The 13578-nt window shown below is 40.6% G+C and overlaps 1 pseudogene; it reads left to right on the forward strand.

Moving 5' to 3' along the window:
- LOC126033403 (60S ribosomal protein L26-like) overlaps positions 1-13578 on the forward strand; it is a 46302-nt pseudogene that overhangs the window by 8829 nt on the left and 23895 nt on the right.

The following is a 13578-nucleotide window of genomic DNA, read 5'->3' on the forward strand; positions in this document are numbered from 1 at the left end:
TGGGCCCCACCTGTTGATGCTCAGGGGTTACTCCTGGCTATGCTCTCAGAAATCGCTCCTGGCTTGTAGGAACATATGGGACGCTGGGAGATCAAACCTCTGTCTGTCCTAGGTTAGCTTGTGCAAGGCAAATGCCCTACCACTTGTGCCACGGCTCCTGCCCCAATCGTAAGTCATTTCAACATAAGCCAATCTTACTTAAATCAGGGCTGTCCAACAAAAATATACGCTACACCAGCCATTCATAATCTGAATTCTGATGGATGTGGACACTCCCCCCCCAAAGTGATAATACTATGGAAATAGAAATGATTAAGAAGTTCCAGGTCCAGACACTGGCAAGTCCTAGAGTAACATGTGACTGGGCCTTGTTTCCTATCCTGGATATAGGAATGACATTTCCCGCCAGTGAATTAGAAGTGATTTTTAAAGTTATTATTCACTTGGAACCAGAGCAATAGGGCATTTGCCTTGCATGCGGCTGACTGGATTCGATTCCTGGCATCCCATATAGTCCCCCAAGCCGCAGAGTGCAGAACCAGGAATAATACCTGAGCACTACCAGTGTGGCCTACAAACAAAAAAATTATTCATTTGATTGAGGTGCTGTGATTTACAATACTGTTAATGATGGTTTCATGTGTACATGATTCCAACATCAGACTCCTCACCAGTATACTTAAGCTCCCTCCATCAAGGAATGACATTTTAGTAAGGATGTATGTAGGGAATATAGATTACACCTTAATTCATCAGGGAACCAATTGTGAAATAGTCAGAATTGCTTCAGTGCATGCAGGGACTTAAGTCGAGACCCTCAGCTTGCCTTGCATGCTTCCAAAGCCATGGCAGCATTTCTCAGCCCTTTCTCATGGCCGTTCTCCAACATTAGGACTGTAAGAACTGTCTGATCATTTGTAGTGGCATCAGGGTGGGTTTAAAGTTGGGGCTTTCTGCTTGCTGGAAAGTACTTTCAGTTTCTGTGACATCTCTTTGGCTTATATAGACCATTTCCTGTAAAATAAAAATAAAATTCCTGGGGCTGGAGAGATAGCACAGCAGTAAGGTGTTTGCCTTGCATGTAGCTGACCCAGAAAAGACGGTGGTTTGAATCTCGGCCTCCCATATGGTCCCCTGTGCCTGCCAGGAGCTATTTCTGAGTGTAGGGCTAGGAATAACCCCAAGTGTCGCTGGGAGTGACCCAAAAACCAATAAATAAATAAATACATAAATAAATAAAAAATAAAATTCCATGAAATCTTACAGTTTCCTGAGACTAACTTTTCAAATAATTGTGCAACTACTGACAAAGGCATCATATACTCAAATTTAACTGATCATTATGCACCAGAGAGAGATTCAAGATGGATAAATAGTCTAGAGAGTTAATTCAGTAACCCAGGGAACATTTTTGTTTCTTGTTCTGGGTTGCTAATGAATGAACTAGCATTTTCTGTATAACATTACTTGACTCAGATATTGGTTCTCAATATCTCATTGACGTGACCCTTTTTTATATATAAATATGGCTAAACTATAGATAATTTCCCCCTGTCTTTCCTTCTTTAGGACTCAATTTACCAGTCATCAAATGACCAGGTTGCTCTTAGCTAACCTTCCAGAATTCTACCTTTCCTGGGACACTGAAGTCAGTCTGACAATATTGACCAAGCTTTGAAGAACACCAGCTGACTAGAAGAGCTGATGAGCACAAAGGAAAGAATTTTTTTTTTTCTCTCAGCAGGAGAACAGCTCTTTCCCTCTCTCTCCACTTCCAGTGTATGAGAGCTCCATTCACATAGGATGCCTGCTTGTTGTTTGCAAGTGAGACTCTCACTTTCTCTTATAACTCAGGCCAATGATTATCCCAGTTCTCTGTCTGCATCATTACAGTGGCTCCTCAATGTCTGTTTTCCTATTCTGTTCTAAGTTTGTGTTTCCTAGACCAAGGTGCTTATTGCATTGCAAGTGGCCCTTTATTGCTTTTGTAAACCATTCTCTCTTGTTATAATTCATCTCCCATTAACTGCCATATAATCTCTTGCGCATTTTCACTTAGTTGTTAATATACTATATAATAAAAAATTATTTGGGAAGAGTTTTTTGTATGGTACAAAAAAGTTTTTTATGGTGGTGTTCAGGGAACTGTATGTGGTGCCTAGAATTGAACCACTTGCAGGCAAGTGTCTTAAATCCTATGCTATCTCTTGTCTCCTCATAGACACCTACCTACCTACCTACCTACCTACCTACCTACCTACCTACCTACCTACCTACCTACCTATCTATCTATCTATCTATCATCTATCTATCTATCTATCTATCTATCTATCTATCTATCTATCTATCTATCTATCTATCTTTATTTTTGATTTTGGTTATATTGGTGATACTCAAGGGCTACTCTTGGCTCTGTACTCTGGAATTATTCTATGATGCTGGAGATCAAACCAGGTCAGCCTCATTCAAGGAAAATGTATTACCAGCTGTACTACCTCTCTGGCCCCAAACTGAATTTTCTTGAACACCTGGGTACCTTAGCCTCAACATAGCAACCTGGTTCTTCTAGAGTTCCATGAGTATCCCAATGTGAAGGAAAGAGGAGGGCTGGAGATTTTGCTGACTAGACTCTTGGGCTCCAGTCATCTGGAAAAGTCAACTACTTTAAACAGAGTTCCCCAAGTGTGGCAAGCACTTCTAGCAGCTATGAAGGTTAAGATAGTGTGGTGGGTCATCTCCACCAATGGTCTGATTGAGAGGATGGGGCAGTCCATCTCTGTAGGCTTTTATTTAGTCTTTAGAAGGGCCAATCCTAGCAGTGATCAGGACGTGGGCCACTCTCATTGGTGGCACACACTGAGAATTGGACATAGGGCCTTACATACACTAAGTATATGCTCTACCACTCAAGTCATATCTCCAATGAGATCTTGTCTTATTCAGGGAGAATCAGGAGAAGCCGTTAATGATTCTTGGCCAGCAAGGCTGGCAGTTCTGTACAAGGGCCCGAAGATACAATGATACTCAGTCCCGGATTACTGGGGGCCTCCAGTACTGTACCTGGTGATTCTCAGGGACCATGTGAGAATCAAACCTGGGTACATAAGAGGCATGTACTCTAACTCTGGTGCTAGTTCTCAGCTATTGAGACCTTGCTTTTATTAACTTTCTCAGGGGGATTCTAGAGTTCATCTGGGATTTCATCCCAGAGAGATGAAAGAGATTAGAGGAGTCATTGGTTGCAGTTTGGGCATCCCATACCTGAAGGAGGTGGGCAGGCTGTGTCATTCCTTCTCTTTTCTAGCTTGTACCCATGAGTGAACCTTACTGTCAATGCCTTGGTTATCTGAGCTCTAAAATTGGAATTGTGGGGGTGAGCCCAGATTATTGATGTGAAGGTTAAATGAGTGACACCCTCTGAGTACTTGGCAGAGAGGGAGCACTAAATCAACTCGAGATGTTGGCTTAATGACTGAGTGCTAAGGAAATGTGAAGGCTGTTGGGTGTGTGAGACCTATCCCAGATGCCTTCTGAGAGAAAGCATTCAATATTATTCTGGCTGAAAACAAGGAAAAGGAATAAAAGAAGAAAAAAGAACGAGTAGTTATATTGAGAGACGGTTTTTAAAAAAGCAGAGGAAGGAGCCAGCAGGCAGGATGAAAAGCTATGGTAAAAATTCCTTGCTGAAGTCTGGAGGCCTGGGTCTAGATGTGGCTTGGGCTTAGCTAAGCTACAAGATCATTCCACCATTTCTTTTTTTTTTTTTTTTTTGGGGGGGGGTGTTTGGGCCACACCGGGTAACGCTCAGGGGTTACTCCTGGCTATGTGCTCAGAAGTTGCTCCTGGCTTGAGGGACCATATGGGACACCGGGGGATCGAACCGCGGTCCGTCCAAGGCTAGCGCAGGCAAGGCAGGCACCTTACCTTTAGCGCCACCGCCCGGCCCCACCATTTCTTGACTTCTCTTTTCCTGGTTTTAAATTAGCCTATTAACTGATTTTTTTTTTAAAGCAGTAGTTATTGCATAGTTTAGACTTAGATAATCCAAGACTTTTTGGCTAGATGCTTTCACAATATCACACAGTTAAACCAAAAACAAAGTGGGATTCAAGATGGGATTTTTTTTTTATTATTCTTTTCCCCTGTGAAGATCTTAACAGATAGCTACTAGGTCCCTTGGTTACCTTCTAAGGGTTTTGTTTGCCTTGAATAATGCATTTCATTTGGGTCTTTGTAGTATTCTCCCAACTTCAAGCATGACCATCCCACTTTCTCTGCTTTTGCTGTATCCTGATTCACCCTTCCTATCATTAACCAGGCTATTTATTTATTTTTACATCAAAACTCTTACATATAAAAGTCATTTTTATTTATTTTTATTTTTAAAGTTTTTTTTTTTTTTTGTTTTTTGGGCCACACCCGTTTGATGCTCAGGGGTTACTCCTGGCTATGCGCTCAGAAGTCGCTCCTGGCTTGGGGGACCATATGGGACACCGGGGGATCGAACCACGGTCCGTCCTAGGCTAGTGCTGGCAAGGCAGACACCTTACCTTTAGCGCCACCGCCCGGCCCCCATTTTTAAAGTTTTACTCAATAGGATAGTTTGTTGCATAAATTTGAATGTCATTAACATGTATATCTTCGATCTAAAATATTGTTAACTAATTAATTATTTGGGTTTTTAGGCCACACCCGGTGACGCTCAGGGGTTACTCCTGGCTATGCACTCAGAAATCGCTCCTGGCGTGGTGGACCATATGGGACACCGGGGATTGAATCCAGGTCTGTCCTGGGTCAGCCATGTGCAAGGCAAGTGCCCTACCACTGTGCTATTGCTCCGGCTCTTGTAAAATTTATTTTTGTCATTATCAATACCAAGACCCAGATGAGTTTATTTTCTGGCTGGAGAGATAATTGGGGTTCAAAACATTTACTTTAGTTGAAATAGATCCTGGTTCAGTTCTCAGTATCACATGCCATGAGCTCAGATCTGAGAATAGCTCCAGATGTAGCACAAAATAAAAAAAAACTTTATCACTGTTTTTGGCTTTATCTAGAAAATAAAGTTATTTTAAAAGAGAACTTTAGATTATTTTTGTAAATGAGAAACCTAAATTGTTTGCCTTAAGAAGATGTTAACCACAAAAATGAACAGAATGGGAGGGAGCAGAGAGATAACATAGGTATTAAAGTACCTGTCTTGCATCTGCTGACCCAAGTTCAAAGAAAGATCTAGTACCATTCTTTGTCTCTTGAGCACTGCCAGGGGGCTCACTTCTGACTACAGACCAAGAAACACTCCCAGGTGACTCTTAAACCAAATTAACACAATGGGAAGACAAATCCACTTTCTAAAATTTTAGCTGGATTCCCCATTAGAATCAGTCTAGCTCCTGCTTTCTTGGTATGGTTTTGTTGTTTGTTTTGGGGCAATACCCTGTGATGCTCAGGAATTACTCTTGGCAGTGCTCATGGGACCATATGGGATACTGGGCATTGAATCTGAGTTGGCAATATGCAAAGCAAATGTCCTACTAGTTATGCTATGGCTCCAGCCCCTAGAGCCTACTTTCTTTTTATTTAAAAAAATATCCCCAAACTATACACTGGCCATGCAGCTGAAGATGGTCACCACTTAACCACTCATCTCTATAGAGACACCAAACATCAAAACTCCAGGTATGCCAGATTTGGGCTGGTATCACCAGGGCATTTTTGGAATGAGTCAAGACACCTTCCCTCACCACTTCTTACTTCCAGAAGGCCTGGCAGCTAAAACCACACCCCTCAAACACAGTTGCTATGTATTTAGTCAGCTCCATAGACTCACTCTGTTTTAGAAAGATATATACCAAGCCATGAAAAATTATGGGTACAACAGTCTTGCTGCTGAAAATGGCAATCTTAGAAAAGGCAGGACAAGTCCCAGCCCTGCAGAAGCCACGCCAGCTGCACTTACAACCCAACACTGCTGCTTCATCAAGGTCCTGTTTCACTACTTAACCACCGATCTCTGCAGAGTGCCAAACTGACCAAAATTCCAGGTATGTCAGTAATTGAGCTGACACCACTAAGATTTTTTTGGAGTGAGTGTGAGCACCCTCCCTATGCCTTTTCATATAAACTTGTAATTCCTGGACAACTACAATTTTTCCCCATACTGTCATTACAATAGGAACTCAGTAATGTCAATGTGGATTCAAAGCTGCTTAATGTTCAGAAACAAAACAAATAGCAGAAAATCAACTAGTAACAAATTGCTTTGCAAACCTTCTGACAATGATTTAATTACCTCATTATGAGATACATTACTTTTTTTAAATTTTACTTTTGCTGTACTATTTTTAAAAAGTAATTTTTACTACTTATCTGTAATCAAGCAATATAAAATATATTATTTTATGCCTGCCAAGGGGTTGGATTTGGAAGTAGTGTGAATCTGGGACAATGGTGGAGGGGATTTTACACATATGGTGAGATTATATTATGAGTAACTATGTAATACATGGTCTATAAATAAAGTAATTTAATATTTTTTTTAAAAAAAAAACCTCCCCTAAATTAGGAATTTTGTTTTTTGGGTTTTTGGGCCACACGCAGCAGGACTCAGAGGTTACTCTTGGCTCTGTGCTCAGAAATTGTTCCTGGAAAGCTCGGGAGACCATATAGGATACCAAGAATTGAACTGGAGTTGTCCAGGGTTGGCCACATGCAAGGCAAACATCCTACCACTGTGCTATCGCTTTGGCCCCTAAATTAGCAATTTTGAAGAATCTTAGCAGCAAGCTCAAACTCCCTGCCCTTCCTTTGATTTAAAATCAAACATCTGATATTGAGCCAAAAAATTATGCTTTTCTATAAGCAATTTACTGTTATTTAAACAATTGGAATGATTTCTTCTAAATAGGTAACTGCATCTGACACTTTGGAACTCCAAACATTTGCCGGTGCCTGGGGAGTCTATCTACATCAATTTCTCCTTCATTGGCTTTGCATGTCTTAGTTCTTGCTCCCCAGCCTTTTCAATAGTGTCTTGGGTCTTTGTAACTTGCCTCATTCATCATTTATTCAAGTCTGTGAGGCAGAAGTTGCCAGGCAGCACTTTTCCTGATCCTACCTCCAGATGGAAGAATATTGGCCTTACCAGTTGTTGCAAGGCTGAAAATGATCCAGTAAAGAAAAAGTGACTTGCAAAATGGTCATACGTGCTCAGCAAGCAAGAGCAAATGTTCTGAGCCACGAAGACATCATTGTCTCTAGTTTGAGCTTTCTTCCAGCATTCAGTCCTTAAGCCACCTGTGTTAGCTCTTGCTCCCCCCATTCACCAGCTCTTACCAAGACTGCTAAGTGAGTGGTTTACTCAACTTCCAGTTCAGTGATGGCTGATTGTCTGGAATGCCATTTGTGTTTGCACAGTACATCTGAGATCTGAATTAGCTACTGAAGTCAAGTAGATTAGAAAAGGAGTATGATCAGGAGGGCATGAACTTCTGAGCGGCACTAGAGACACCTCTGCTTTATCTCTTAATGGCTGTGAGTAGAGGGGCTGCTTCTAAGAGGGACTATGGCCTTCAGTTCTGAATGGGCTTCAGTGTGGTTAAATCTTCCTAAAATTTAGAATATACCTTGATAGTAAATTGGATATCTTTTTGAGGACCTTTCTTTGCTTTGTGTGTGTGTGTGTGTGTGTGTGTGTGTGTGTGTGTGTGAGTGAGTGATTTGGACCATACCCAGCCCTGCTCAGAGGTTATTCCTAGAGGTACTCAGAGGATCATATCAAGTGTCAGAGATTTGAATGGGGTTAGCCTTAACCCCAGTAGTAATTCTCTGGCTCATTACACAAGACTTTTGGAAGACAAGCTCATCCTCTTATAAAAAGACTCCAAGCATAGAGGCATAGAGTTATACAGTAAAGGGAGGTAAACATTCTTTTGAATCAATTTATCAATTTAACACAGCAGAGTAGTGTTGAGTTACTGAGGTCAACAGCCAACAGTCACATTCCTCAAGTGTTTGATTGGTGAAATTCATTAACAAATAGCCAGTAAAACTGTTTCTGATTAATCATGTTGATAATTTTTTTTGTACTGTGCTACAAGCTCTTTTAATTTAATCTGCTTGGACAGCAGCCCATTCTGGTAAAGTATCTTGACTTATCTAAAGAAGCATTGATGAGAAGACTACTAGTAGGGGCTGGAATGTGAAGGTGATATCATGTAATCATTAACTCGGTGGCTACTGATTTCCTGCATTTTGATTCCTTTCTTTTGTATTTGTAGGCATGCAGGAAGGGAAAATGTGTCCCAGAAGCAAAGAAGGGAAGGGGAATACTGTTATTAGTTGAACCTAAACCATTGTATAATTGTCGGACATGAAAATATTTGACAAGCCTCAATACTATCTGCAAGGAATACTTGTCTTTTAACCTTTTATTCTGTAATTCAGGGCCACTCAAGCAGTATGCAGGTGACTCTGCTGGGTTGGGTATCCAACTATAGATGAGCTTTTGAATGCCAGGCATGCACTCTTTCCCTCTGGGCTATTTTCCTGGCAGGAAACTCATCTTTTTTTCTTTCTGTTTTGGTGGTGGTGGGCATTCTGACTATGTTCAGGGCCTCTAGGGCCATAGCTGGCAGTGCTTGAGAGCCAGATGGTTTGGATAGTGAAGCCCTAACCTCTAAACTAGCTCCTTCTCTCAAAAAACACCACTATATATATTTAGTTTTTGGGCCACACACCCAGTGGTGATCAGGGGTTAGTTCTGACTCTGTGTTCAGAAATCACTCCTGGCAGGCTAGGGGGACCACATGGGATGCTGAGGATCAAACCTGGGTCTTTCCTGCGTCAGCTGTGTGCAAGGCAAACACTCTACCATTGTGCTATCACTCTGGTTCCAAGAACACTGATTTTTTATCTATCTATCTATCTATCTATCTATCTATCTATCTATCTATCTATCTATCTATCTATCTATCTATCTATCTATCTATTTAGATTTTTGGGCCACACCTGGCGGTGCTCAGGGGTTACTCCTGACTGTCTGCTCAGAAATAGCTCCTGGCAGGCATGGGGGACCATATGGGACACCGGGATTCAAACCAACCACCTTTGGTCCTGGATTGGCTGCTTGCAAGGCAAACGCCGCTGTGCTATCTCTCCGGGCCCGAACACTGATTTTTTTTTTAAAGGCAAGGAAGGCAAGTGTGCTTTTTTTTTTCAAAAAGTGGAAGTCATGACCAGGGTTTCTTAATCCCAGTATTGCTGACATTGGTCATTGTCAGTAAGGGAACTCTTGGTTGTGGGTACTCTCCTGTGCCTTTAACCTTCAGCAGTAGATGCCAGTTATTCTTCTATCATTTGGAGCAATAGAAACAAAAAATCTTTAGATATTGTCTTTCAGATATTGCTAAATTTCCCTCACTTCTTCCCTGGGTTGTGTGCAAGAATTGCCTTCACTGGAGAAACATTGCCATAGATGTACAGTTCATCTTATTTTAATTTTTTGTTTGTTTGTTTGTTTTTGGTCACACCCGGCTGTACTCAAGGGTTACTCCTGGCTCTATGCTCAGAAATCGCTGCTGGCAGGCTTGGGGGAGCATATGGGATACTGGGATTCAAACCACCGTCCTCCTGCATGCAAGGCAAACACCCTACCTCCATGCTATCTCTCCAGCCCAGTTATTTTAATTTTTAATTAAAAAATTTGGCACCATACCTGGCTATGCTTAAAACTTTTTCCTATCTTTGTGTTCCTAGCTCTGGAAGGGCTTGGGGGACCATATGTAGTGACAGGGATCAATCCAGGTCAGCCACATGCAATAAATGTACCTTAAGCCCTGTTCTATCTAGATATACAATTCTAACATCTAAAATACTATGATGGGTGTCTTGCTGACTTCACTTCCTTGTGTAACATTTAGGGCGCAACCAAAATATCTTTCTCCTGTAAACCTTTTCTCTCCTGTATTGTGATTTCATTTCTCTTTACCTTGAGGCCACATGTCTCTCATTCCTCTCTCTTCACTTTTTCTTCTCTTCCCAGTACAGAACACTGTACTTGCAACTCTTCAATTACAATTTAGAAATTAACAAAAATTCTTTCTTTCCTAAATTTGGGAGAGACAACCCTCAGAGGCAGTTCCCCCAAACTATTTAGAAATTGAATTAATTTTTTTTTCTTTGGTCACACCCGATGGTGCTCAGGGGTTACTCCTGGCTCTGTGCTCAGAAATTGCTCCTGACAGGCAAGGAGGACCGTATGGGTTGCTGGGATTTGAACCACTGTCTGTCCTGGATTGGCTACATGCAAGGCAAACACCCTACTGCTGTGCTATCTCTCAGGTCCCTGGAATGAGTTTTTTTTTTTTTTCTTCATTAAAATAGAAGTCTAGGGGCTGAATGCAAAACCAGGAGTAACTCCTGAGCACTTTTGTGTATGATCCAAAACAAAAACAAAAACAAAAACAAAACAACACACACACACAAAAGGAAGTCTAAAGCCAGGGAGATAGCTCAAGGGACTGGAGTCAATGCTTTGCATGTGGGAGATTCAGGTTATCTAACCTGGCACTACATAGTTCCTTGAGCAGTGCCAGGTGTGGCCTCAAAACAACAATAAGAAGAAACCAGAAACTAAAGAACCAGAAGTGAGGAAACGGTGTACATCAAAACCAGAAGAATCAACACTATTGTGAGTATGTGACTCAAATTATATTTAAATAAATAACATTTTTGAAAGACAGGAGGAACTAGAAAAAAACAAACCCAGATCAACTATAGGATCAGGGATATGGTTCAGTGGTAAAGCACATGCAGGAGACCTGGATTCAAAATCCCAGAACCTGCCAAATTCATAAATAAAACAACATAGTCTAAATGATAGAAATTTGAATGGGCTAAGAAGTGACAGAAAGTTTTAGAATTGCTGAAATTTCCTGAGCACTGATCAGGGTGACCCAAAATTGAAAAATAAAAGTTTTGAGGAGACACCTCAAGGGTCTGGAAAGCATGCTTTGCTTATAAGAAGCCTGGGTTCAGGGATTTTTTTGGAGTGAATGACAATACCAATCTCCCCCTCCCCTCTACTACTTCCGGGAAACTTGGCAGCTGAAAACACAACCACAAAAGCCTCAGTATCAGTGATAGTGCTTTGAATTCCTGGACAACTTCATTTGTTTGATGCTGTCATCATCATATGAACACATCAAGTTAGATGCCAATGTGTAGTGGAAGTTACTTAATGTTTGGAAACTAATTAAATAGAAGAATGGTCAGCTAGCAGCAAGAGCTTACTAAATCTGCTAATGTCTTAATGAGATCATTGGAGATACAAAAATTTTCACAAATTTGCTTGTTACTGTACTTAAAAATATTTATTTTTTCTCTTCCTTTTCCTTTTCATTTTTTTTCTTTTTTAAAAATAACTTTGCTCTCACTTATCTGGAAACAAATGTATTATGGTCAACTTTGTCAACTATGTTCTTTAAATGCATGTTCTTTAAATAAAGTAAATTAAAAAAAGAAAGGAAGGAAAGGCCTGGATTCCATCTCTAGCACCACACTACCCCTTAACACTGTCAGGTGAAATAAAAAAATCTCCAACTCCAAATAAACAAGACCAACTCAAATTACCTCACATCTACTGAGAACTTAATTTGCCTTGTCTTATTTGATTCAGGTAATACCCCAATTTTACAGATGTGAAAATAGAGATTTAATGAAGTGAAGTCAGTCCTGAGAGCTGAACTGGCGCTATAAGACTCTGAGCTTAGAATGGGTTTGAGGGTTCCTTCCCTGTTCATGCAGCCACAGTCCTCAAAAGGGAGGTGAGTAGGTAAGGCAAGAAGGAGTGTGAGTCAAGATGGTGACTTTTCAGGAGCTGCCAACAAAGTAGGTTAGATTCTCAAGGCCTTTGCTTTCAGTGTCTTGGCCTATGCAAATCTTCAAATGAATGTGGTCCCCTTTCTTTGTTTCCATCTGCCTTACTGAAACTGCTACTGCTTAGCGGTGTGGAGTATTGCTTTCCTAGATTAGAAAGTGAATTTCTAAAGGCAGCTGAAGTGAAGGTTTAAGAGGGCTCTCCAACTAGCAGGTGTTGGAGTCAGAGTGGAAAGGAGAATGAAAGACTAGAGAATAGTGAGTTGAATCTATTTGGCTCTTGAAGTATGAGTGAGGATAAAAAAAAGATGGACCTAAGCCTGAAGTCTTGACAGTATATAGTCCTTATATCTCCCAAAAACCTTGCTTGTGTTCATTTTGTATATACTGCTCAATAGATATAGTTTGGGTCACACCTGGTAATGTTCAGGGCTTACTTCTGTCTCCATGTTCAGGGATCACTTCTGGCAGGGCTTGGGGAACCATATGTGGTTCTGAGAATGATCTAGGTTGGCCTAGATTAACTCAGTGCAAGTAAGTGTTTTACCTGTTCTGCTCTACTATCTCTCTGATCTTTAGTCTTGTTATTTATTTCTTTATATTCAAGTATAATCAACATGGTACACTATATTAGTTTCAGAGATATGCCATAATTCCATAGTTGTGAATATTGAAAATCAGTTACTATAGTGAATTTAGTTCACATTTATTCCCATGCACAACTAAAATGAAACTTATTTATTATGTCATAAGGACTCTTCACAACCATCAAATATTTAATATACTATTATTATCAACTATAATCTTCATGATTTATTTTCAACTTTATGTTTGTGCCTTTTGACCTGTTTACCTATTTGTTTATCTTCCTTGTGTGTCCTTTTATGTTTCTGATATAAAAACTCAAAGAAAGAGCAGAGAAAATATCTCAAAGGTCTGGAAAACATACTTTGCATGCAGGAGGCCTAGGTTCAATCCTTAATACTACATGGTCCTCCAGCATCACTAGGAATAAACTCTGACATCAAATCTGGGTTTGCCTCTGAACACTGCTGGGTGTACTCACAAAACAAAACAAATGAAAATATAATTAGATAAAATAAAAATACCAAGAGGTTGTTGTAGTTTCCAATATCTTGATGGCAAAATTGTATGCAAATGATAAAAAAGAATCCCCATAGGGTTCAACAGTAACAAAAATAAACATGTTTACTGTGAAAAAGTTTAGAAATGTGGAAGAAAGAATAAACTGATTGGTAGAGCTGAAGACATAGTTCAATGGGCTGGAGCACGTGCTTTGCATGTAGGAGGGTGATTTGATTTCCATGCTTGCCTCCCCATCACCAATGGGAGTAACCCCAAGGGAGGCCTCCAGCACCTCTGGGTGTGGTCCTTAAAATAATAACTGTATATTTAATTGGCAATTCCACCACACAGCAAGGTTCACTATTTCCATATTTTACAAGTCATAAAGGAAGACTTTAGACACACTATAATCAAATAATCACTTAGACAAAGTGAGAAGGAGGGATTTAGGAGAAATCAGGGCTGAGATTAGAAGGAAAAATTACTCCTCATTATCAGGGGTGCACAAATTGCTTTCAGAAATGTCATCTGGATCGCAGGGAGCAGAATGTAGCTTCCTAAAGATGGGGTGTCCTTAAGACCCCTCCGTCACTGACTTTAGGCACTGTTTCTCCC

This window comes from Suncus etruscus, chromosome 17, assembly GCF_024139225.1.
Source record: "Suncus etruscus isolate mSunEtr1 chromosome 17, mSunEtr1.pri.cur, whole genome shotgun sequence".
Classification (NCBI taxonomy): Eukaryota; Metazoa; Chordata; class Mammalia; order Eulipotyphla; family Soricidae; genus Suncus; species Suncus etruscus.